The following is a 26,059-nucleotide window of genomic DNA, read 5'->3' as shown; positions in this document are numbered from 1 at the left end:
AGTTTTGGAGACATCTGGATTTGGCTGCCCTGCAATTTTCTGGCAAAGAACAGCCAAGCAAATCCCTGCCACAGCTTGCTTTGTAGGACAACAGTGTGCAAAGGAGCTTTCAGAGTTTTGCTAAAACATATTCTTCATCCATTGCCTTGATGCTAATAGACAGGAGAATGTCTGTAACTAATAATTCCCTCATTTGGAAATTCATCAGATTCCACAGACATAAATCTGTGCCCATTGTGAAAGAGTAATTCTTTTGGATTTCCTTCATGGCTGAAAATGAGTCCTTGATTACTGTTCTGGAAGTAACCTGGGAAGTAAAGGCTGATCTAGCCATTACTGGAGTCATCAGCTGCAGTAATAGCATAATCATAGCCTGCTGGTAGCATTTCAGAGGGCTTTGCTCAAGTTATGTCCATCCCCATCTGTTTTCCCTGCCAGTTGAATTCCGATGAATACTGCTAAGCTACAAAACAATAACCCAAACCCTATCATTGCAGATAGCATCAATTTTATATGTCTAACAATTCCTTCACAAGATAAAAATAATAATGGACCTGAGTAACTGAAATGAGTGTACATTGTTAAATATCCTCCCATGCATGCAAGATGTCCAATTCATAGAATCGTAAATCATAGAGTATTTTGGGTTGGAAGGGACCTTCAAAGGTCATCTAGTCAAAGCAATGCTTTTAGTCATTTTAGCAATGATTTTTGAAAGTCATTTCAAAGCAGTGATTTTTAGGTTTCATTAGCGTCTTGCATAGCCACAGATGCCTTTACTGAAGTCAGTTGTCCATGCAGCGACAGGTTCACTAGGCGGTTTACAGCCTAAAATGTCATCTCTATGTTTTCTGGGAAATCAGGGAGGGGGAACAGTGGAGTCCATTTGGACATGTGAAATCAAGCCTGCCATATCTGTCATCAAGGTTTTTCAAGCCCATTTGAAGCAAGTGCAGCAAACTCTGCAGAACTGCAATGACAATAAAATTCTTTCATGTTGGACTCTTACAAAAGCATCCCATGCGAATAACTTTCTGGTACTACTGGCTGCTGATAGATTACAACTTGTAACTTAAAGATGAAAATCTCTGTGTTATTTTGACTTGGTTGAATCATTGAAACTCTTGGGTTTTGTTTGTTTGTTTTAATTGGGAGAATTATAGAGATGTTTAATTCCAGTAGCATTTAAAGAATGTCTAACACATTAAATCCGATTAAATCTCAATTGATTTAGTCATAGTCCATTCCATTTATCCATAAGACTGTTGGATAGCAATGGGAATACCATGCAACATTGGCTACTGTTGCAGACAAGCTCCATGGAACCTGACAGCCTGCAAGGGCTGCAACCAGCCCAAAAATCATAGCTGGAGCCCAGAAGGAGTTTCTATGATTCTGTGTTAGGTTCTGGAACTTAATTCCAGGTCCAGAACCAAGAAACATCATTTCCACACTCAGAAAAAAAGCAGATATACTTCTATGGAAGGTTTTTGAGACAGAGGTGGAGAGAGAAGTTGTCCCTATGTTTATGTCTTGTTTTTTTTGTTGATTTTTTTTAACATACTTCCAAAATGATAGCCCAGTGCTACAGATATTGTAACAGTCTCCTCTAAAGTTAGCTGCAGTTCTCCCAAAACCCCAAGATTTCATCCAGGATAAATCACTGAAATATCATTTAGCCAATAAAGTTCACATTTTCTGACAATCTGGTCCATAAAAAAGTCTGTGAATGAATTATGCAATTCCACTAGGGAATAGAAGATGGACCTTTTCCAATAGCATACCAGTATACGTCTTGGTTGGATTTGCTGCTCATTTCGTAGGAAAAATGATGATTAAAATGATTGAATTATGTTAATGTAGTCTTGGCTGTGCACCATGAGCCTAATGCAGAAAACACTGTTAAAACAGAAAAAGACAACTTCCTCATTGGTGGTTCTTGTTGTTCAAACAAACAGTGAATCGATATTGAAATTATCGTCAGTGATTTATGTTGTTTGGGCATTAAAGCCTGACCTTGACTATGACTTAGCTGGAAAAATGCATGTTTGGGGGAAAAATATGAAGTTTTGAAGTATTTGAAGGATGTGTCTTTCCTCTGTCTGCAGACAGGTGGGGTTTCTTTGCTTCAGTAGCTTCAGGAGGGATTTATTGCTGAGAGATGTATGCAGGAGGGGGATGCTGTGGAGATGGTTTTATGTGAAACATTGTCTCTTTGGCTTTCCTGCAGAAGCCCAAAACTGCTTCCCTGTTGAAGACAGAAAAGAGGCAGGTTGGTGTGGCAAGCAGGTAGAGTGTGAAGTCCTGTTTGAAAACATGTTGTGACTGCCCCTGAACTGGTTTGTGCACTGACAAGGGCCATAGAAACAGGAGGCTGATCTGGGGCATGTTCTTCCTTCCCTTCTTTCTCCCACTTGCCCCATAAAAAGAAGTGTCTTAAATGGATAGCATTGCTTATCCCGGGTGTGTAAATGATGCGAGTATGGGAAGTTTTGACCCTGTTTCCAATTGGCTACTTGTAAATCAATGCTTTGTACCTTGTTTATTAACTCGGAATGATTTTGTCAGAATTAGAAAGGATTTTGTGGACTACTTCAAATTAAACTGTTTGGTTCAGCTGGCTTTGCTAAACCTTTGCTTTAATTCCTGCATATAATATATCTGAAGTTACCACAATGTTTGCATTTGGGGTTATTATCTATGCCTATATTAACATAGCGATTGCTTTAGTTAAGCTGGTGAGAATACTTACATTTAATAATAATGAGAGCTATAGTTTTTTGATCGCTTATTCTAAAAATAAATAAAAAGACCTTCATCACCCCTGCAGCACTGAGAAGAAATCAAGGATTGCTTGATTTCCTTTTAGACACCGCCATACACTTTTTTTCCTCAGCAAAGGGCAGTAGGAAATTATTGCATTACACAAGTGGAATTTAGAATGTTGCTGATGTACTTAAGGATGCTTTTTCCTGAGAAGAATCATTATGTATGACCATGCTCTTTAAAAATGTGATTACAACAGCTGAGCAGATGGTAGACACTCGGGGTCAGCTCTAAGGAGATCTGTATTTACAGTGTATTAATAATGGTTTAAACTTTCTCATAAATAGATGTTGATTAATTTTAAATCCATTTGTAGAGCTCTAGCATTGCCAGACTATTTCCTGAAACCACAATACAAAGTATGATAAACACCATCCATTAATCCAGACTAATGTACTCCACACGTAAAAAAAATTCACTAAAAGGATTAATGTCATTTTTCAAACATGAAAAAAACCCAGATTGAATATTTCATATGAACTTTGTGTGTTGAATTTTTGACAGGCAACTCTTTTCGTTGATAGAATTACGTGTTTTTATTCTTTGCTGTAACATACTTTCAAATCATTTATATTTAATTTCATACTCTGTTTGGGGTTTCTTTGTCGTTTGGTCACAGAGCTGTTTCATACCATAGTGTGGAAAACAGATTAATCCAATCAGGTGAAACAGCAGGAGGAAGATTTAGGAAAAGACAACTTTAAAGGCTGGCTGACATAGTTTTTGGTGGAAATAAATAGCATTAAACAGTGATTCTTAACCTTTGGCACATTTTGACCCTGTATTCTAGTTTTGGACCATACAACAGAATAGAGGCTTTCTACAGCCCTGCCACCTGACAAAAGTCATTGGGCTGAAATCTTGACCAGTTCATGTCACTAGGAGTCTTGTGAGGTGTTTAAGGGAGTGAAGAGGCACTGTATTTATAGGTATCTCAAATATATATGTACACATGTGCATACATACTTGTGTAATTTAGACATAGCCTGTAAATATACACAGAGATATGGATACATATTTGTATGTCCGTGTATGCAGCGTGGAAGAAAGCCAATGCAGGAACCCGTTTTCAGTGACTTTAAATAACTTTCTGAAATTTAAAAGCATTTAGATTAAAAATTTGACCAACAAAAATATGAACCCAAAAAGTAGGTTTACAACAGGGTCATTTTATTTTCTTCATAAAAGCTCATTTAAGAGAGATACTCCTCATCATAGCAAATGTTAAGCATTGGAGAATTTATAGGCAGAAAGAAAAAACAAGTTAATCTTTAATTGCTATCAGTCAGTTATCAAAGTCTTGAAATTTTATGAAGTGACTTGCTTTAATATTAGAGCTGGAGGATGAAGAATTGATGTTGAGCTTTCAGCTTGACTTGCATCTGCAAACTTTTGTGCATATTTTCTTGCATAAAGATGTATAATGACAGTAACTTCTTCATAGAATTCCCTTTCTTTTCATTGTTTATCTGCTTCGGAACGGTAAAGCCTAGAAATTTCCCTTATAGAGAGGTAAATATAGGAACTACGAATTTTGGCACAAGCTGCTTTGACAAGGACCATAGAATTGAGGCCTCCTTGCCAAGACCTTTTAAGCAGTGAGAAAATTATTCTTTATGTTTGATTGAAATCTTGTTAGTTGTGGACTGCATTTAATGTTCCGTACTCACCCTATCTGTCCTCCTACTGAAATAGATAAAACCTGAGAATGAGGGCAAAGTCAGCATGTGTGTGAATACCATGACAGAACGCAAAGAAAGCAGTCAAGAAAGGTGCCAAAAAAGTCTATGAGATACAGAAAGACTGAACCTTTGTGAAGTTATGGTTTTTATGCTGTAAAACATATTAATCATGATCAGTAAGGCATCTAAGGCACATTTTACAATCCCAATGAATTTAAGAACATGCTCAATTCAAATACTGTGGACCTCAGACTATGCTTATGTCCAGCCTGTTTTTCAGCTCAGCATGCTTTAACTTTGTATTCTGATCTTTGTCTTCAATTTCTACATGCTTGCTTATGCTCTTCTTTGGATGGCGAACTCATTAGAGTTTGAATGCCTTGATGAAATTGCCATTCTGATGTCAATAATTCCCACTACTTCCCAAATTCTTACTAAATTGAACAAAGTTCTGACAATCTTTGCACCCTGCACCTCAAAAAATAAATGGTCCATATACCATAGTGTAGTTGTACTTCTAAAACACAATTGTACAAAAGATGTGCAATGCCCCTTCTATCTTAGCAGGATTTTTTACTTATACCTTTCAGTGTCACTAATGACACTTCAGTGCCTTTACTCATGCGTGGCTAGCATAACAGCCCTTTCCCTGTCTATCTGTTCACTATCCAGTTCTCCCTTCTCAAAACGTTTTCCTGCATTGTTGCCAAAAATTTCCTTCTGGTTTCCGGCCATTACTCCTTGTCTGCTTTATCTTCTGTGTCTGTAATGGACAATCTTACAGCTGACCAGTTTCTGAGTCCATGATGCTGTACTGAAGAAAGGACTGCATCCTGCATCAGTGAGCTCTTTGGGACAGTCAGTACCTTCAAAGTACGTATAAGGTCTTCAAAATTCTTTTTAAGTTGGGAAAATTGAGCTCCACCTATCTCATTATCATGAACCTTGTTCTTTGTATTCAGTACTTTAAAAGTTTCTCCAATCTGGGAGCCTTGCATATCCAATAAATGTCTTTTGCAATACTGGCTTTATGTATCATATATGAGTTCTTTGTGATATAAGAAGCGAAGGACTGCTTTGGTTTCATGCTTAGTCATGCCACGTGTAAATATGGAGAGTTCCTATCTACCAAAATATGCTTTTCCCAATACTCCCAATTTCATTTCCCCCCCCCAAGCCTGTGCTTACTTAGTAGTCCCAATTTGTACTGTACTGTACTTAAAAAATGTATTCTGTACTTACACATAGAACTCACTGCTTTAATCCTTTTAGCTTATATTTGAGTAGATAAGTTGGAAGTTGATTTTTCAGTCTTTAACAAACCTAAATGAATATTACACTTTGTAAGAATATTCATATCCTCTTAAATATTTTCTGAAAGCTTTACCATGGCATTAGCAGCTCTTGAAATGCCAAATTTTGAACACTTTCTGAATGGTTTGCTTTAAGTGATACTCTATTTTTTTAACCCAATGCTGGCTCTTCTGTTTGATTTAGCAACTGACCTGCTAAAACACATTCCAATACTTCAATTTCCACAGACTGTTTTGCTGTTCTGTACAGTATCTTTGTTACCGCTTCATATTCCGGAGTTCATTACCACATCAACCAGCTATGTTAAAACAGTGTGATTGTATTTTTGGAAGCAGAGAAAAACAGCGTCAAATACATTAGTGAAATACTTCATATTGACCTCTGTTGTACTACTTCTGGATCCATTAATGCTGTTCATGCATAGTAAGTGCCATATTCACAGGGTAAAAGGCAGCCCGTTGTGGTCCAGAGTATGCCTGATACTAAAGATATTAATTTACAGGTGTCCTTGAACCCTGATGACTTATTGCTAATGGTACTAAGGAGTTGTTGACTGAAGTGTCCATCTGTTGCTCATGTCTATAACGTAGCTATTTCAGCACTGCTTAGGAGTACTTATTCTTGCTCTCTTAATATTAGATGGTGGCAAGAGCGTGAGAAGTTTCAGGAGCTTGCATCTGCTCCAGTAAAAAGGAAATGTTTGACTTTCTGCCCAGCATTGCTAAATACAGAAACTTGGAAAATAGGAATGTAAAAATACCCTTTCCCTTGAAAATGCTCTGTGGTGCTATTTCCCAGGATATATGGGTTGATTTTTGTTTCTAATAACATGGAGATGAGATTTTTCTCCTTCTTTTTGCGCTAAAATATGTGTGTTAGAAAGAAATGTTTGATTTAATCAGATGTAAATTGTAACTAGGAAGTGCAAACACTTGGGTAACTTCTAAAGATCCAGCAGTTTGAGAGTGACATATTGGTACTTTCAGCTTAGCTTGTGTTTCCTTCTTTCTTACCTCACAAAAATTTGGTGAACTGGTCTTTCTAGAACTTTGAAGTGCTGACTATTATAGGTATCATAAATAATACCTTATGCTGGTTAATACAACAAGAAAAAATTAAATTTTCGTGGCATTAGGCCTCAGTTCAGCAAAACACTTCAGTTCCTATTTAACTCGATTCATATGGCAAAATCTTCTCTATACCAAATAAAGAGAAAGGGTAATATGTATTGAGGGAATGCACAGTGACTGACTTACATGTCTGACTCAGCTCTGCATTTCAGCTAAAAGTGTTAAACTTCACCAAAATGTTTCAGTAAGTTACTGAATTAATTGATTTGAAGCATTCGTGTGTCACACTGTAATCACGTGTCATAACATGTGGTGGTCTGGTGATGCCCAGATACCTCCATCACCGAGAAGGACCAGTCAATTCCCCATAAGCAAGGTGGAAATGCCACCGTCCATAAAGAACAATTGAGAATAACTTGAACAGTCCAGAAGTGCTCAGCTCCTGCTCACACAGCAGGTTGTAGTGTCTGCTGGGTTTTAATCCTGTTTGGCACTACCTCCCTGTAGATATCTGTAAGTTTTTAAATGGTTAAAGCTATTTCCCACATGGCTGAGGTGCAGGGTTTCAAGCTGAGGTTGGTTTAGGACCGTGGCACAAAGCTGGCCCTGGGGTATACAGGGTTTTATTTTATTTATTTATTTGAGCCCCAAAACTAAGTCAGAAATCTTCCAGCATTGAAGTGTCTCTTGTTTCTGAGGACCTGAGCTCATATTTGTCACAAAATATTTTGGTCTGGTTCCTGTTCATTGTGGGTGTGTTAGAAAACCCTTGATTTAATAGAAAGGATCATCACTGCAGGGGGGATGAACTAGATGACCTTTGAAGGTTCCTTCCAACCCAAACTATTCTATGATTCTATGATCTTTATAGGGAGTGTCTGTAGGCAGGAATAGTAATGCTGCAGGTCTGCAAAGCCTTCAGAGCATGAGTAGTAGCTCTCATTGCCTGGCTGTTTGGTGCTACCTTTGTTTTTTTATAGCAAATAACCTTTGGCAGAATGAAGTTGGTGGCTATGTGGTAGTATGCGCATGTACTATATATAGCACAGTCCTTTTAGTTACTCATTAGTAATTTCCTGCATGATGGAAGCAGCATTCAGACAAAACTAAGGCACATAAATCTGACTCCGGTCACTTACTTTATTAGGATAGGAAAAATCCTGAGTATGTTGCAGCAGAAATTCTGTCTAATGCAAGTAGCAGCTGAAAGTGTTCTTTAAATTCCATGGAGAGTTGGGTTTTAGAACAATTTTGGGGGGATCAGAGCACTATGAAAGCAAAGGCGAAGTATATGAGTGCCTTCATTGTTGGCCCAGATGGCATGACTTAATTAAATAAAATATCTTTGCTGCTTATGTGTTGATGTCTGACTCTAGCCCTGGGCCAGGCTTGCAAATAACTGTGTGGCTTTGCTAACGTGTGGCTTTTCAAACAAATTCTGTATTAGCACTCATGAACCATGAGTAGTAATGTGGCCTGGGCTTGAGGCACAAACCAGGTACTGAGCGGTGAACAGAGCCAGGCTTGAAGGAGGAATTCAGCAGCCTTTCAGAGATGGTACATTTGGGATGGAATGTGCTTACCCTGAAATCCTAGAAATCAGCCTGATGAAAACAAAATTAGCATCTTTGGTAATTGTTTTTAACTTCTTTCAGGTATACCAAGACCTTGGTTGCCAGCTGTTCTGTTTCAGTGGGGAGCACAGGACACGAGGAGAGGCGTAGGAATAAGGTAACCTTGTCTTTCATCAGTGTCGGTGCCAAGGTGGGTGTGTAGGGTGCAAAGGTGGTACCAAGGCACCTTCCAGCTCTGGGCTGCAGGTTTGCCCCAATCTCCTGCTTTCACTGTGATACCACAGCTCCCAGCAGGACACTGCTATCCTCAGAGAAGGCATTCCAGCCTCCCTCGTGGCTGGTGTCCATGAGTGATCGCTAGCAGCTCCTCACTGGGGGCTGCTGAGGAAATCTCTCTGCTCTACAGCATAACATATCTTCTTCCCTACAGTGGCATGCCTCAGTGGCCTGGTGAATGCTGCTGTCCCTGTGGCCCCTCTTCACCACCAGAATTTGGGTAAAGGGTATCCAGGGAGGCAGAGACTTGGGCTGCCAAAGTGGTGGTGTTTTTTACTCCATTCCCCCCATGGTAAATATCAAGGTTCCACTTTCAGCTATAATGTGTGAAGTTACTGTGAAAAGATGCTGTCTGAGGAGCAAAAACAGACAGCGCATTCATGTCTAGACTAAAGCATGTGCAAGTTTCCAGGTTGGAAAAAAGGCCCAAAGAAGACTAAGTAAAAGTTACCCCTGGCACCTGCAGCTGACTGAGAATGTGAATCATAGAATCACAGAATCAGCTGGGTTAGAAAAGACCTTTAAGATCATCAGGTCCAATCGCTCCCCAGCACTGTCAAGGCCACCACTACCGCATGTCACTGAGGGCAGCTAGAGCAGGGGAGGCAGGAAGAAGTCCAAAGAGGGCAGGTAGAAGAATGGGCAGGTGAAGTTAGTTACCACAGACACCAACGGGGATCCACCTGTGATTGCTGGAGATGTTTGTTTCTCTACAGAACTATCATATCTATGTTTTTCTTAGAGCAAAGACTTTCAGGTAATAAATGGGGTTGTAATCTTGAGTTAGTAGAGATACATTGGCTCTTATCTGACTAGCTTTTGGCATTGCAAATGAGTCTTGTATCAGGCACACATCTTTGCAATCAAGAGTTGTGGAAGCAGTCCTTTACATTCAGTTTGGTTTTTCCATGTTTTGGTTTCCTTCACATGAACTCCAAGAAAAGCTTATCTTTCAATTCAGTCTGCAGAACAGAAACTTGGCTTATCAGTGCTTGTAGATGTATTCTTGCAAACTGAAGCACAAGCATACTTGTGCTTCAGAATGGATCTTTTTAATGGATATGACCTAAATACTTCTAATATTTGCTAGGTGCTTTTCTATCTCTCTTGTGGAATATGTGTAGACAGATAGCAGAGCTATCCAAACTGAGTCAAAAGTCTAAACACGCGTTTTCAATGAAAGTAATCTAATACAAAGTGTTGGTGTGTGCTGTTTCAATGGTATCCTTAAGGGATATCTCTGAACTGTAGTTCCTGCCTAAAAGTTGTACATATCTTGCATTAAGCAAAGATGATTGCCATAATGGCAGCTGGAAATCAATACATAATTTTTTGTTACTCAAGCATCTGTATCACTTGCAAAGAATACTGAAAAATGTAGACCATTTCACCCTGTAGTACATTTCCTTTTTAACTACTAATGCCCTTTTATTCAGACAAATAAGTTAGTATCTGGTCACATTTTGTAGCTGATAAAAAATTCAAAAGCAAGTCTTCAGCTGAGAGAAAGCAGCGTTTGTGATGTGTTTTCCTGCTTCCTCTCTTTCCAGCTTTGCCCATTTTCACTAGGGGTGACTTGGTTTGCAATCTTTCATTCACTAAAGCCTGGAAACATGTACCCAGCTTACCATGTTTGCCTAAATTACATTTACTTAAATATAATTTAACCCTAGACTTAAGGGACTATTAAAGGTTGGCTTTTTTCAAACAATATACTTCTAATCTTACAATCAATTAAGGAAGAAATGGGTTATGCTTCAGCGCTCAAACTATGTGGATTAAGAAGTTCTGACCTAGAGGAAGGCATGCACATGAAGGGTACCCTGAGGCAGCCTTAATGTAAAACCTGACAAGTCAATGCATACTTTCCTGCTTACTAATTTACTTTTTTTCAACAAAAAGGTGAACTGATCATGGCAACTCCCTCATCACCCAGCACACAGGGATTATCTGATGAATGAAATAAAATATGCCCTGCCCTCCTGCACTATATCTCAACTTTGGTTCCTGAACACATGAGTAATGAAGTATTTTTTAGCAGTGCATATGTCCTCATTGTTAATTGCAATAAAATTAATGACAGTTTAACAATATTGAAGAGGTTGTGCAAGTACCCTGAAATGCTGCGTGCTATATATGAGAATATCTTATACTAAAGATATAATAGTAGCATCTCTAAAGACTAAATAAAAGAGACTAAATAAAAGACTAAATATAAGAGAATACAGAAGTTTACCCATTTTTTCTATCTGAATGGGTTTACTTCCCTCTCTACAAACTCTGTTCCTGTCATTTTTCCTGACTGGTGCAACTACAACATTCACTGTTTCACTCTAGTCCCAGTAATATTAAAAAAGTTGGTGAAAGAAGGAGAACATCAGTGGGTTTTTACATGGATTGGTAGCCACTTATTCTTCCTTTTAAGGATGTAGATTGTATTACTCTGATCATTCTGAAAGCTAAAGAGAAAATAAATAGCCGAAATAATAAAAGCAAGTTGTTAGTAAAAGTCCCTGTGGTTTTCATTTGAAATTATTGAATTTGTAATATAATATTGCATAATTCAACTGAGCCAGAATAATATCTTGTTTCTACTCTGAGTCTCTGACTATAACTATAACACTATCATATCTCTTGGCATTTTTTCTGCCATGATGAATCAAGCTACTGTGAGATGTTTGGGTCATTTTTTTCAGGGCAAGAACCTGCTAGCATTGGATGCAGAGCAGCAGGGTGCCAGGAAGCACTTGTCTGCTTCTTCAGAAGACCAGTGAATTTCCCAAACAAGTCCCACCAAATATTTTGCAGTCTGGAAACCCAGTCTCTGAACACATAAACTGCCTTTTGCTTTCTTTTTTTAGTCAGAGATATCAAGGTAAGTGAGGTACACTTCTTTAAGTATTGAGGGGTGGAGACTGGCTGCCAAAAACTAAACTTCCATTTCATGCATAGTAATCTCCAGACTTCTGGATGATTTCATCAAGCTTCTAGAGTCTGTTGTCCATGACACTGAGTTACAAAGATCTTCAAGTATGAAATGAGGCACAGCATTAACAAGAAGTTTATTGTAGAAGAGTAGTAATGAGCAAACAGAACCTTGCAGCATGAAAAGAATGTGGCAAAGAAGAAATAGAAGCACCGAACCCAGAATTAGTTTTCTTTTTTTAGACTAAATCACTAACTAATGAGAATATTTGCAATTTGGTTAACGGGATAGTAACTCAGATTTGGAGCTGCTCCTAAGGTGTAGCTGGATTATAGCTCATTTGTCCTAGCCTGGGCATTTGTGTACCAAGAGCAGTGCTCCTGTGGGAGCACAAGGACTGGTATGCACTGCAGAAACACAGGAGGGTCCCTGGGTGACTACCTAGTGAGTGCTGCTGCACACACGCTGCTATGGAACAGTGAAATTAAAGCTGGTTTTTACTTGATTAAAGCGACCAGCTGCACAAGTTATTTCAGTGTGGACATGGTCACCTTTGCTTTTAAGGCTGGTTTGTTCAGACAGCTTTGAGATGGTTTATCAATTTGGGAGCAGCTTGTGAGGGTCTTCCATTTTATTAAACTTTAGAAACAGCTTGATTGATTTTGATGGATCTTTTTGCCCTCTTCAGAGTAAATAAGGCTATCTCAGTTAGACCTATACTGACAGAGGTTAATAAAGCCCTCCTAAAGCTTTAACAGGCCTGGTGGGGACTCGTCCTGTTTTCTTTTTAGCTGCCAGCTTAGGCCTGGCAATGACTTTTTAATCACATATACCCACCAACACCACCACCTTGTTTAGCTAGACGAAGAGGCTACAGCTCTGGTCATTATGTTCATTGCTCTTCACAATAAAACGTTTGTACTCAAGCTGTCAGTAAATGTTTCTATTTAACTAGTGATTTAGTGTCCTGGATTGTGCTGAAAATACTTTGAACTGATGGTTTTCTTAAAAGGCCAAACCGCTTCTTATAGTGCGTCCAATATTGCTTTGAATACACTGGGAAGACTTAACCCGCACTGAATGTTTCTGCAGACTTCTAATAGTATGCTGGGAACAAATTCAGAGAATGAAAAACTGCTTTGAAAGTTCTCAAAGTTCTCACATTTGATGGAAGACGAAGTAGATTTTATTATCCTTCCTTAGGATTAACAGTGCCCTTAATACCCGTGGATATCCCTATATAAAAGCAAGAAGAGTCTGCCCCTTCAAGGTATTTACTCGCTTCTTAAGATACATTTTTCCAGGTGATTTGTGGAGTTTCTACCATGTGCTTTCCATTAATCTGGGGATGAATGTTGTGCAAATCCCTAATCAGCACTTGGAATATCTACCAATCGTTTTTTCAAACCACAGAATTCTTCGTAACTGGAGCTGTACTTCTGGGTACAGAAATCACTTCTTTGTGCTAATTGTGAAGAAAAGTGTTAATTCTCAGAAAACAAAGCCCAGACTACCTGTACAAAATAGGATTTAATTACCATTTACCACTCCCACCCCTCCCACCAGTCTCCGCACCATATCATACTGGTCTTTCATTTCTGATGGCTAAAAACAAGAGCTGATTAAATAAGTGGAGTAGCTGCTTGTGGTTTCTGGGCATGTGCACAATTCAAAAGCTATTGAAATTGGGAAGTCTTTGCATTGAAGTTGCTGTGCTTTACTAGATCCACGGCTTTATCTCTTCATGGATGTACACGCTCATCACAAAGTGCTGATGCAGTTCCAAAGCTGTGTTTAGAAAGACTTCAAAATGCTGTGCTTTACATTGTTGCTTCAGGGCTGCTCAGAAGTCAGGTTAAGATACATGCCCCGAAGCAGTATTTTACACTGCTAAAGAACTCCCTCAGGAAGAGATTCCTGGCACTATCTGCAAAATAAATGATCGGCAATAAAAGATATTTCAAATGCAAATGATTCTAAAAAAATCCCCTTTAGGGAGCAGTTAGTGGATGTGACATGCTGCTTTATTCCCCTGAATGGCTTTAGAAATGTGGATTTAGTTTAAAATATGTTATTTTTGACATGTTTGCATATGTAGCTGTAATCTCAAGGAAATTTTCAGCAGTAATAAAAACAAAAATAGAACTAACCTGAGCACTAGTTCGAACTGTAAAATAGAAACTTCTACAGGCTAATCGTATAGCACAGTGTAAGCATTTTATTAGTCTTTCCTTTCTATCACTTGTTGCAAAACTTTGCATGCAAATCTCTTGATTGCTCATAGTGTAGACTGCAGTGATTAAAAAAATCACAACATTTGGGATTTTGATCAATGTCAAACATGTGCTCCATGACTTAAGGCTTGTTCTTGTGCTGTGCAGATGCTTCCAATAATAATAACAACAGAACTGCACAGAAATATAAGAATGATTTATTTTGAGCTGTTTCATGAAGACGAACCCTACCAACTAGCTAGTAGGTTCTGTGAGTATTTTATGGCTCCTCCTCCCTGGATACTTGCACTTAGGTAATTTATTCAGTTCCTGGACTGCAATAAATCCTTACTGTATCATGAAAGAGTACGTGTAACTCCTCAAGAAGTGCACAGAATGTCGCAGAAGGAATGCTCGTGGTGCTGTTACAGAGAAGGCTTCACGCACATAGGGTGTGTAAAATCCAGATTATTTCTGTCTCACTGTGCATTGCCATCTAGTGGCGTGTGGTCCCTGCATGTCTGTGGAAATGTGCTAACTCATGCTCGTCGCTTGCCCTGATTGTGTTTTTATTGATTATTTTCTTTACAGAGAATAGAGGCCTTATTGCGAGCATCTGTTATTTGCATTGGCCATCATGTGTATGTGCTTTAATATTTCCTTTTCTTCTATTTTGAATAAAGATACATGGGCTAAAAAGAACCTGGGGGAGAGGCAGGGGCGAGGTATGAGCAGAGCCATTGGCTTTCACTTGCGCAATCATTAGAGAGAAATAACCGGTGCCAGGTTTGCATGTTGGCATGATTTCCTTCCAAACATAGTAAAAGTTTATCAAGAATTGGATCACAATTCTTGGCCAAAATTCTTTCTATTGGAAGCTCAGATGACACCATGACTTGGTCAGTATTAGTGCTGGTTGAACGATCCCTGCGAGCTGTGGAGTAGTGATAGCCAGTTTGTTCCATTGTGTTAACATGGACCAAATCATGCTCCTTGCACTGATGGAAATACAAAGCAACTGCACCAACCTTGGTGCACTTTTATTGAAATCACCAAGAACTGGACATTTGTTTCAATTCCACCATATCTACTTTGTTCCCAAATATTCATACCTTCCAGTCAAGAGCAGTTAAATCAATAGCAGACCTCTGAGAGGGTGGCTGTTCATCAAAGATCAGACAAGTGGAGTGCTCCATGCCAATTACATGGGAATCTGGGAAGAGTTTTCCAAACCTCTCCATGACTTCCTTCAACACAGGTGAGTAATGAAATCCTTCAGTCATTTATAAAGTCATTATTCCAATCTATTTCCCACAAAGCTGCATTTGTACTAATGGGTATGGTTAATTTTCACACAGCTACATATGGGACAGAAAGAGCCACTAAACTTCAATTTCTCTTAAGCTCAGTAAAAATCATTGCAACAGTGACTGTTCAAATGTATTTCTGAAACCAGTTTGCTTAAAAAATGAGCCATATGCAATGAATTGTCTGACCTTTCTACTGTAAAAAGAAAAAAACCAAGCCAATACTTAAATTTTTGTTGTTTTCTCATGCTGAAATAATAGTGTTGAAACCCTTTTTGTGCCATGCCTTTCCATCATTGTATTGCACGCTACACAACTTGCTGGCTAGCTCTTGAGAAAGAAGTTCTAATGCTGTTGCTCTTAGTAGTGTTTTCTGTGTCTCCAGCAGGATTTCGGTGCAGGATACCAACATGAGATGAAGGTAGGAAAATATGCAGCTCTATGAGTGTAAAGTAGCAGATGTTGGGCAATTTTAGAGCTGCACGTTACAGTGATTCCTGGTAGTAAGCTGTGCGTACACAGGCGAATCTCAAGGAAGATCACTGTAAGAAATTTTTAAAAAACACATTAAAAAGTAGCAATAACATTATTGGGAGATGAATGTATAAGAGAAAAATACAAATTGAGTTTTCAGTTATGTTACTCAATGCTAATTTTAGGTGGCTTTTGCTCTTGTCTTCAGTTTTATTTCATCACTAAGCAGGAGAAAATCAAAGGGAAAAATATGTACAAGAAGAGATTTGGAGAATCCATGAGTAAACTGTACTTGTCTGTACAGGATCACAGTGAAAATACAGGAGTTGTTTCAAACTAAAATTATTAGAAAACACAAAATAGACTTCATTGCCATCAAAACAAAACTCTTCTATCTGATTCTTAGCTGTAAAACAGCATCTGTTTGTATTAGCTGAGGATTTTACTTCCTGGTTAACTAGAGAAAATATTTATAATGAATATTTTGCAGATTTTGTATTGATAGAGGGAGTAAATATGGAGCATTTGAAAGTAATAGAAGAAAAATCCAGGAGCTAGAGATCAGAGGTTGTCATTATCGAATAATATATTCTCTAACTTCTCTCTGTTTTACATGTGTGTGTATGATATTAGCTGCTGAGCTGCTGCAGCTGAGGGTTTCATGTTTGAAATATGTGTTTTCAGAAATGTTATAAAGAACTGAGATAATTTTCTGCTCACCTGAAGTTGGACAGTGTGTTAGCAGCAACGTCAAGAGGCTGAGTATTGAAGGTTCGAGCTAGGTTTTGGACATATAACAGTGGAAAACTGATCAAAGCATCTGTCATTTAAAAGCCTTAAACTCTTTTTTTCTGCAACTTTCTCATAGATTTGAATCAGATTTTTGTTGAAAACATCATTATAATTCCAGTGAAGTTACCATTGTATAGTAGTATGTAGTACTTTATGTATTATAGTAGTATGTACTGTATGCTTTAAAATAAGGCAGTTGGTAGATGAGCATTTTAAACTAGAATTACTTGCTTAACTGAACAATCACAGACAACAGCATCAGAATTTTGTCATTTCAACATACAAATGTGACATATTTCTGGGTGTTGTGCTCCTGGTGTTATATGTGTATTTGTGTTAACAGCAGCTTGTGATAACAGTTGGCGCAGGTCAAAGAGCTGATGTTGAAGATCTGTTTGCACAACAGGTTGTAAACTGGGCTAGTCTTGTTTCAGGTTCATAATGTTTTGTTGCTTTTGTCCTGGGTTCTTTCAGCACTGCTCATGTATGTAAGGATCGTGTCTCTTGGAGAATAACCTTGATTGTGCTCTACACCTGCTTGCACTTAGGAAAAGAAACATTTGTCACTCTTATTTATGTAATTGCTTCAACTGCATTTTAATTTTAACAGCTTAAGTATGTTGGTGGAGAAAAATGTTTTCTGAATGAAAGTTTGATAAAATGCCCAGGAAGCCGGTGCAAGTCTTTCCATTGACTCAAGAGATTCTGTTTCAGGCATTTTATTTAAACAATGCTCCTCTCAGCCATAACTGAGTAAAGTTACATGCTTTTCATAAAAACCTGAACAAAAATGTTTCAAACAAACAGCAATATTTAATATAATGTTTTAAGGAAAATGACTGAAAAATGAAATCTTTCCATTTTATATTTTCGATGTGATTTTAAAATATAAAGAAACCTGTTCTTAAAAAAGCAATATATCTGCTTGAGTATTACAAAACTCAGTTCTTCTTGCTAAAATGGAAATTGGATTAGATTCTGCTGGAGGAAACTCAACAATTGCTTAACTTCTTTTGTGTTATTCTTCATTCCCATTAATAAGAATAACACGATACCTATACTCAGCAATTCCCATCACTATGGGCTCTTAAATAAACATTAGGAAATATTAGTCTCCAAGTTAAAGACTCCATTTAGCACACTGCCCAGCTATGCATTTTATACTGCAAGTAGGAATGGCAGTCCATGGTTTTTTGACCACTCATTCCACTAATGCTTGCAGGCTTTCCTGGCAAGGCTCTTTACAGAGCTGAGCAGGTTCAAAATGTATCAGGAGGTCTTATCACTCAAAGTAAACATTCAAAGCATATTTCCCCTTTGCTGAAAGATTTACATTAGTTCCCTGTTAGACAGCATATCAATTACAGTGCTGCCTTTCCTACATGTCACAGGTATGAGCTTCCCCATTTCTGTCACCCCAACCAAGGTTTAAAGTACAGGTGCTATAAAGAAGGATCTGGCTACATTTATTTAACAGAAGTCTTTTAAACTATATAAGTGATATCTTGAAGGTGTTAAATCACACCTGTGATGACAGTCTGAGATCCAGGCTTTGATGCCCTCAGTCGTGCCACACAGCACAACACTCTACAAACTTTTCCAAAGGCTTCATCAGTGTTACTGTGTAAACAGCACTTAGCTGATCCGATAAAGTCAATCTGCTTCGTCTGTCCCTGAGATATGTGATCCTGATCTAAGCTGAGTAATAATTCAGGCAATATGTTTACTGATGTGCAAGCATAGAAGGAAGTTTTAGAGAATTGATTCTGCAAAGAGCAGGATTCAGCAGCAATTCCCCTGCTGTGTGTACCAATGAGGCTCGACAGCTTGTGGCACGATGCCGGGATGTAACCGTGGCACAAGCAGACAAGGCTCTGCCTGCATAGCAACCTGAGGGCAGTTTCAGGCATGGGAATGGGGACAAATGGATTTCAATCCCTGCAGATCCAGCACAAGGCTCTGCTTTACATCCGATGCAGCTTTAGATCATTGCAACATGAGACTTAACATCTCTTTCTCAAATGTATGCTGGATAAATTCACAGCAGCTGAACATGTAACATTGGTAATTTCTAGTGATAGTAGGTAAGAGACCAATTTTTGATGCATGTGACAATTTTTGGTTAGTTTTGTAGATGTAAAAAAAAAAAAAAAAGGAAAGAAAAATACAGCAACTAAACTTTTAACCAAGACCAAAAAAGTTACCATTAGCACAAAGTTGCCGTGATTCTGTATTTGTATTCCATACTCCCCAGAAAAGCTTTCCCTTTTGCCATATCTATTTATAAACCATGACACGCTATTTCTTATTCAGAGGGGTTATAACAGGAACCATATTAACCTAGAAATAAATAAAATAAAATTAGGAAGGAGAAAACAGATTAGTAAAGAAAGAGCTGCTCAGGAAGTTGTCCTAGGGAAAGGAGAATTGTGTATCCTATGTAGTAAGGGGCTCGATGCTTTCCACTTCGTCAAAGACAGGGATTTCTCCAAAGTGACTGCTGGAAATATCCACTGCCCATTTATATAGTGATCTTGTCCTTTGTGTCCTGGTTTCAGCTGTGATAGGGTTAATTTTCTTCCTAGAAAATCCTGGAAATCCTTGAATGAAGACTACGTGGTTTTCTAAGAGATGTGTTATAGATGAACAAAGTGTTCATCAAAAGTGTTCAGGAGGTGAAAATGTTAGCTGAAGTTCTACATGAGAAATGTGTTCTATGTAAATTCTATATAAGTTCTACATAAGAAGTAAGAAGTAAGACAAAATAACTGTAATGCTCCTTGTTTCAGTGTCTGTGGCTCTGTTAAAGTTTAATTTCTTCTTGCAATTTGCTTCAGGCATTCTAAAACAGGTTTTATTACTATATATATTGAAAGAAGTAAAACTTAGTTGTATAGAAATATATGTATGTGTGTATATATATATATTTTCCACAAGTCCCAGTGCACATGGCTTTTTGTATGTTTTGCAGAGATGAAAACAAAGGAACAAGCCTAAAAATATAAAGTGATCGCAAGCAGCTCATGTGAACCTCTCCTGGAACTGAAGGAGGCACAAGTGTATGAGTTGATTTAAAAATGAGAGGGTTAAAGGTTTAGAGTAATTACTTTATTGAAAGGTCCTTTTTTTTTTTGTTACCCCTCAGAGCTGTTTCCAAGTCATGAAAAAAAACCTAAATGGTTTTTCTTTCAATGTAAAATAGAAAATAGTTTGAAAGCTCAGCCCTTAGTGACCATGGGGTTTCTGAGACCTGATGGATATCAGAATCTCACTCAATTGTGTGAAATCAAGTGTGCCATTTTAGTTTTTGTTAATATGATCCGCATTTTTCTTATTAGAGACAAAAAAGTGTTCATGTACAATGAGACATTTCCACACAGCTATCTGTGCACTTTAAGCCATTTATAAAACGGAGCCTCCTAGGGAGAAGTAGGGTAAACCCCATTAAAAGCAATTTCTTTCCATAGCAGGATGTAATTTGTCACCAAATAATATGCATTGTGGGCAGGATGAGGGTGAGGAAACATGGACCAGTCCTCAGGACAAGGCTGTGATGAAAAGAGGAGACCTAACCCCCTAGTTGGTCCCGGTAGACAGAAAGTAGCTCAGGCCAGACTGGGACTGTCTTGTCCAAAGCCCAATTCCACATGGAATGACATTTTTCTGACTTTAAATGTGTTCCAACTACAAACGAATTCCTTTAACTATTCAGTGAATTGAGTTTCTATATTCTGTACTTTGGAGGTTCCTGTTTTTATTGCTTTTTTAAATTCTCTTCCTCTGTACTAAGCAAAACTCTGTCATATTCTAAACAGCTGCTGTTTAAAATTCCCATCAGTTGACTTTTGACATGATATTTTTGCTATGAAATTCCAGAATATAACTACTAAGTGCACTTTATCAAGTAAATGCTCACTTGGCACTTCAAACCTAATCATTCTGATCTACCTTTATCAAAGTTTCTGCCTAATCTCTCCAGTTCTTTGGCAAATGCTGCTGCAGCTATACTGATATGTTAATGTATACAGCTCTGCTGTATGTGACGCTGCCCTAGTTTAGGATCATCATGAAAAAGAGAGGAAATAAACTGTATGGTCTGACTTCTGTCTGTATTTTAAATCTGCTGGCTTCATTTTGGTTCTCAGGCCAGGGTAGAACTACAGAATATGTGCAAAGGTGAGGGGTGGCATAATACCCAATTTGACTTGTACAAAGATCAATGATCGACAGAATGCTCCCCTGTGAATCATCCATATGGAGAAAAAATATGCCTGATTATCACTTGTTTTGTTCAGAAAGACCTGAGAGAAGTCACTTTTGTAGGGATTTTGCCATATTTACAAAGTCTAGGGGTATCTCAGGAGCAGAATATAAAAAATTATCAAATGCACACGGGAATGGTATGCTTATGTAGCAGGAAGCACATCCAGTTTTGACACAGCTCATCATAGAAAACCCCGTGGACCCAGGTGCTATGTACTTGCCAGAAGTAATGTTGTTTTTGATAATGTAACTCTTAACTATGGCTGGTTTAGCAGCTATATGCACAACTGTAAAAGATCCCACTGAGGCGAATAAGGTTTGTTTTGGTTTTCTTTGTTGTTTGGGTTTTCTTTGGTTCCTTTCTCTCCTCTCTCCCCCTCCTTCTCCCCTCATACGAGAGGATGTGCTTCTATTTGAAAGCCTGTATTAAATATGAATCTTAATCCAATGTTCTCCAGTTTGCCAAATAACGATGTGTATTATCTGCAGTAGCCAATGTCAGGTGTCAATGGAATAGTCCTGGAATCAATCCCAGTTTGGGGTTGAATTTATTTTCCATGTTTATAACTATCTGCTACTTGAAAATATTCGTGTTGCAATAATATGGCTTTAGCAAAAGATGAGTTAATAAAACTACACCACGGCCATTACAAGAATGGTTGTGAAAACATTTATTTTCTATGCATATCTTGTGACATCAGCACCCTGGGCTTCGCAGCAAAACATCTAATTGATTTTAACAGGAGCATAATTTTACCCCTGTAAATGCACTTGGTCTTTCAACAAGCACATTTTGGAGATAACCTCTTCTTGTTGCTGTCATTTCTAGTATTGATGATGTTTCTGTGGTTGGTGAGCCTGTTGGCCTGTTCTCTCAGAAGGCGTTGCAGAAATGGGAAATGCTGTCTTCCAGTGGAGGTAGTTTCCTGCAAAATATCATTTAATTCATGGCAGGCTGATTTATGGTTAAATTAAATGATACATCACTGTATATTGTAGCTGTGTTGTTTTTACTGGGACTCATATCTGCAATAATTTCCTGTAACACTTTCTACTTGCCATTTGCTTTACTGCTATTTTTCTTGTACAGCAGCAGCGACCTTTAAGTTGCAGCTGACAGGGCAGATCTTTTTACAACAGTAACATAATTAGTGTTCAAAGCACATATGAGTACTTCTGTCAGGTGACACATGGTTAAAATTTCATTTGCAAAAGCCAGATTATATGGTAGTGGTGATTCCTATACTATAAACATGCTTCTTACAGGCAATAGGAGATTGAATGTGTTGCCTGCTTGTACTTGATGTAATTGTGAGCTAAAGCCTTCAGGTCTCTGAGTAGCAGCTTTGCCAGCACTGCTTGGAAAAAGATGCCAGTCTCTAAAGAGAATATTGAAGTTTTCAGCTTCCTGCTTGCCCAGCAAAAGCACACAGTCTCAAAGTAAAAGCCAGCTGTTAGAAACACAGTGTGAGAGGTACTTCATGGGCGTGAGGGAGAGCTCCTGCTACATACAGTCTGTATTCACTGAACTCAGTAAACCACTGAGTACGCTGGTTTAGTTAGGAACTGCTCTGCAAGACTCTGCTCTTGCCTCACTGCTGAGGAGTGAGTGGGAATGATTCCATGAGACATGAAAAAATACTTTATTTATTGTTCTATACATACATATACATGTATAAATGCTTTTGCATACTTGCTCAAAGAATCAGTCTGCATGAAACAGTTATACTTCTGGAAGAACATGTCTATGTAGAAAGGCAGCCTCACAGGAGATGCTGCATTTTGTCAGGTAATAAACCACTCTCTTATTTCCAGCTCTGCTGTTTTACCCCATAAAAAAAACATAAGCACAGCAGCTTGTGTTTGCAATATTAAAGTCCATGTCCAATAATGGCAAAGTTGCTCACACATTTCCAGAGTCTGAAAGCTTTTCCCATTAGTAGCGAAAAAAGAACAATGCTGATACTTTCTTCACAGTGAATGCTGGGAGAGACTTCAACATGTAAATTTAGTTTAAACAATCAAAATTGTATAACTTGCTTATGTTTTCTGTCATAGAATAAAGACCAAATATATCTGTGCTTTAATGGTTCTGAATGTGCCTGCTTGGAACCAGGGATATATTTGGTCCAGTGACTGCATAAATGAAAAATCATGGATATGCAAACTTTTCCTTTAATTCTTCATGCAAACTTTTCCTAAGACTTTTTATAGTACGTGTCAGCCTATAAAGCAGTAATGTAATACATTAGAGTAAAAGAATTTAGTCATTACTTTGGGCTGGAACCGGCTTGTGTTAGATTTCACAGGGTTTGGAGAGCTTGCGTTCATATTGCTGAAGATTTTGCATATGATAAGCCAAATTTTGCTTGTCTTAATCAGGTAATCATCCGGCCAGTTTCAGTTAGTCAGCTCCCCTGACGAAGTCTAGCTAGCTTTTGGCACATGGAGGACTTTTCTGGTTATCAAAAGCAACAGCCTTAATATGACAGAGCATTGGATTCCAGTTCACAGAGGAAAGGAAGAAATGGACACAATAATACTTGGGTGTCTCAGCAATGCTATTAATAAGTGGTTTAAGATGTGAAAGTGAGAACCTGGAAACCAGGCCACCACATATGCAGATATAGACATGGATTTAATACAGCTCATTTATAACCAGTGATTGCTTGGAGGCATCATGGACAAAATCCTTAATGTAAGAGGAAAAAGCGTAGGCTGTCACTTTCCATTCCAGACTTTAATTTCAATTGTATGAGCAGGAGCAGCTGTCTGTTGCTATCAGATGTATGAAGTTTTTAGTGCTAAAAAGGCAGCTGGACTGGAAATACCCCAGAACAACATATCCATTTGTCTGGTTAACTTCAGCACTTAAACTATCAATCAGGTCAGCCTAAAGAAAAATGAATGACATCAGTCAAAACAATAGGATATCTCTGTGCAGTGATTAGCTCCGTGTAGTACAAAAACTTAAATAATTTGTTCTTTGAAAATGTGATGATTGATTGGCTTCCATTAGGCTTGGATTTTAAAACATTCCATGAACTCTCAGATAAAATGGCACTAAAAGGTTATTGCAATAACCAAATAAATCATATTAGACTATAGTGTATATAAGTACTTTAAAACATTATAGATACTAGAATTCTGTGTATAATAAAAAGGTGAAGAATGTAATCCATGATTTTTTTTTTTATGCTCTCATCTCACACCAGCATTATCCTGGGCTGGTTTCAAGGATAATGTTCCTAAGGATATGAATTTTTGGGTTTGTTTTAATGTATTATATACACACATGTAAGTGTTGCACAGTTCTGCATATTGTTGGTCAGAGGGAGGTATTTTAAAGTTACTAAAGTGCAGAATTTATCTGAGCTTTTGATCTGATCTCAGCCTTGTGATCAGCTTGCAGCTGAGAAATTAGAGGTTACCGTTTAAACATGGTGCATTTTTAGTACCAGATTTGTGGTTCAGTTCATGGTTCTGTAGCTCTGGCCAGAGAATCCAATGTTTAGCCTTGAATCTCGTGTAGAGGAATAAGACAAAATCTTGCCCTGATGGCAGTATGGTACACTTGTATATACATAAATACACTTGTAATTTATGATTGTTCTCCTAATACTTCACTTTTGCCTAATGACCCAGATTCTGCAGGCACATAATTCTGTGAATCATCTCTTACTTCAAAACAAACTCTGTCCAATGCACGCAAGATTGACTAAATATTATAAGCCCTATGGATCATAAATCAGAAGGCAAGGAAAATAATCCCATCAACAATGTTTTATTTCACTATTGTAACATTTTACTCATTCATTTTAAGCACTGGTGTTTTGCTTAAGTAATTGGTGACACTGTAAATCTTCAGAGAATCAAAGGCAAAAAACACACGCAGCACACATGTAATTGCCTTTGAAGTCAATTGGCAGTGCTTGGCTTTTCTACTGTTGACCAATGCTATTTTGTTATTTGTTTTCTAAATGAGAGAAAATTGAGTGTATGGAGAAGGTCCAGATTCCTTCAAAAGAGTGTTTGGAGGGTTGACATGTTTGATTACATTGACTGTTATCTAAACAATAATATCTGTGATCTAGGATACTTCTTCATACTGGAAGTACTAATGTCAAATTATCACATTTCTGCAATGAATGACAAACTTTAGTGAAAGCATCACGTTTGAGACTTTGTCTCACACTGCAGAGCTAATGAAAGCTTTAGGTAGCTAGCGAGATAGCTATAGGTAAGATCTCACGTCCATCTAAACGTATTTATAAAGTCACTGCTATTAAATAAACAGGTCAGGTCAGTTCCAGTTTCTAGATCTTGAGAAGGGAAGGGTTAAGGGGATCTTAGCAGTGTGCATGAGCACCTGAAGGGACGGAGTACAAAAGCGTGGAGCCAGACTCTTCTCAGTGGTGCCCGGTGACAGGATGAGAGGTGATGGGCATAAGCTGAAATTCTGGAGATTTACAGGGAGGGCAGTAAGACACTGAAGCAGGTTGCCCAGAGGGGTCATGGGGTCCCATCCTTGGAGATAATCAAACTCTGACCCGACACAACCCTGAGCAACCTACTTCGCTGGTTTGGGCTGGATGATCTCCAGAGAAGACATGCAGCCTCGACAATTCTGTGATCATAATGCAGAAATTTCACTGAAATTATTTCTTCAACACAAGATGACTAATTACTAGTGATCAATGGCTATATAAATTTCCTGATTTAGACATATGTGATATGTAGCATCAACAAAAGTGGATATTTCTGTCTTTGCATCATAAAACCGTGTTCCTTATTGATTATTAACTGTTATCTATAATCTATATTCCTAAATCGGTTTGTCTTTTAGGCTTGGACTGTCACCTGGGCATCAGGGTTAGAATTGGTACTAATGTGAGGAGCAAGCACAAAGGCTGTACTGTCAAATGAGGTTGAAGTGGGATGTAAGTGATGCATACCCTCAAAATTACATAGTAAAGTATTGTATTTTGAATTCATATTGTTTATTGAAAGGAGTAGATGAAATGTTAGGTCCTATTTTAGAGCACCAGTTTGGAGGCAAATCTAAATGTTGTAAAAGTGAAAGAGTTTGGGGGTAGAGTTGGGGGGGTGTTAGTCTTTGTGAAATAGTGTATTTGGAAAAACGTTTAAATTCCTAGAAGTTGGTAAGATCAAAGCTAGAGCTGGGCTGTGTTGAATTTCCTGGTGATATATGTTGATAATATCTATTACTCCTGTCTTACTTTTTAGATTTTTTTCTTGGCTAGATTATTTGGAATTGGGTGCTTTGAAGAGAAACAAGGAATTTGCTTGTGTATTTATCCAATGCACCACTCAATGAGGCA

This window comes from Strigops habroptila, chromosome 11 (assembly GCF_004027225.2).
Source record: "Strigops habroptila isolate Jane chromosome 11, bStrHab1.2.pri, whole genome shotgun sequence".
NCBI classification, from domain to species: domain Eukaryota; kingdom Metazoa; phylum Chordata; class Aves; order Psittaciformes; family Psittacidae; genus Strigops; species Strigops habroptila.
Note: the sequence above shows the minus strand (reverse complement) of the source record.